The following is a 1,708-nucleotide window of genomic DNA, read 5'->3' as shown; positions in this document are numbered from 1 at the left end:
AGGAGGTCAGGATGATGATTATTATTATTATTTTAGCTCAGAAAAAAATCCTAATGCATGGAAGGCTCTGAGCTTCTGCAGCTGGAATGAACCAACTCTCTCGCTGGCTTGGGGAGAGGAGGGCTGGTTCTGCTTCCCCCCCACCACCACCTCTTTCCTTTCCCACTTTAAAAAATGACTATCTTGGATCAAGCTTTTCAGGATTAGCAGCAGAAAGTCCCTAGGGAATTATACTTTTTTTCCCCCTCTCTCGCTCTCTTTTATTATCCAGTTGATTAATCACCATCACATCCTTATTCTTTTCTTTCTTAAATGCTGAGAAAGAGGATGGGGGGGGGTTGTCTGGGTGATTTGGGCAGAGGGGCTTGTGTGTCTGTGCAGATGTGTGGGCAGTGGGATGAGAGATGCATGTCCCCCTTCCCCAGCCTCCCCCCCCCCCCATCCAGAAACAAGGAGCCAGAAATGAGCTTGGAGGATGGGATTTAGCAGGGTTATTGCGCATCACAGCCTCTCCCGTCTGGTCCAGGGGCACTTCCCAAGGATTCCTCGCAACACCACGTACAGATCGCCCGGGTGCAGAGACATCTTCTAGGATAAATGTAGGCATAGCCCTCAATGGAGGGACACTACACTTCTCCCCTCCCTCCCTCCGGCTCTGTAAACAACTTGATGATGTTGACACGATTTTTAGGAGGAAGCAAATTGTGTTACAAACACAAGGGGGGGTGGGAATTGCATGGCGACAGCTCCCCCCCTGCCCAGCTTGGCCATGATGTTACTTCTCCTGCCAGCCTGTGGTCCTGGGGATGGATTTAGGTGCTGTCACTGCTGGGGTTGGTCTTGGCAAAAGAGTAGGGGGGGTGGAGGGTAGATTTTGGGAGGTAGGAGAGCCATGGTCTCTCCCCCTCCCCACTGCTCAGCCTTTGCAGAGCTGGCAGAAGCGCAGCTCTTTTCCTTTGCAGCCACTAGCACAATTGCACCTACGGGTCCAAAGGAGGGGAGGATCTATTAAAGCCACACTCAGGAACTTCATTAGCTTCGTAATGATGTCCAGATCCATGAATGGGGAGTGACCCCAATCAGCTCGGGACTCTCATATGTGACTTCCCCTCCCCACCCCAAGCATTTAAAGCAAAAAATATATATATCCCTCCTATACCTTCCTCTTTGGGTTGCATTAAAGCAAGGCTTTCATCTCAGTGTCTTTGGGTTGTAAACCTACCTGCAACCCCCTCCCCGTGGCAGGCAGCCGGGTATGTGGGGACTCAGTTCAACCTGGGAGGGGGGGTATGAACAGAGTCCAAGCTGAAATGAGGGGAGGGGAGGGGGGTACTGCTGCTTTGCCGCTCCCCCTCCACCGCTAAGCAGCTCTCCTTTCTGCTTTTTTTTTTTTATTTTTTTAGAAGAGAAAGCAACAAAGATGCACAGAGAAGGCAAGGAGAGACACAGCAGGTCTGAGGTTTTCGCTGCCTTGGCATCCAGAACATGCAGCACTGCGAAAGAGGAAGGGATGTTGCTTGCTTTCTCAGTGCAACCTCTTCTGGAGCTGCATCACGGTGTGGGGGGGAGCCTGGAGAGAGGTGGGGAGAGGGGGCTTGATAGTGCCAGGTGCTTTGCTGGTCCAGAAGGAGCTGCCATCCCTTCTACCCTCTGGTGTGTGTGTGTGTGTGTGGGGAGGGAACAGAAACTGTTGTGGGGCTAGTGGAGT

The sequence above is a fragment of the Gavialis gangeticus genome, unplaced genomic scaffold (genome assembly GCF_001723915.1).
Source record: "Gavialis gangeticus isolate Ggan-Ray unplaced genomic scaffold, GavGan_comp1, whole genome shotgun sequence".
Classification (NCBI taxonomy): Eukaryota; Metazoa; Chordata; order Crocodylia; family Gavialidae; genus Gavialis; species Gavialis gangeticus.
This window is presented reverse-complemented; position numbering follows the sequence as displayed.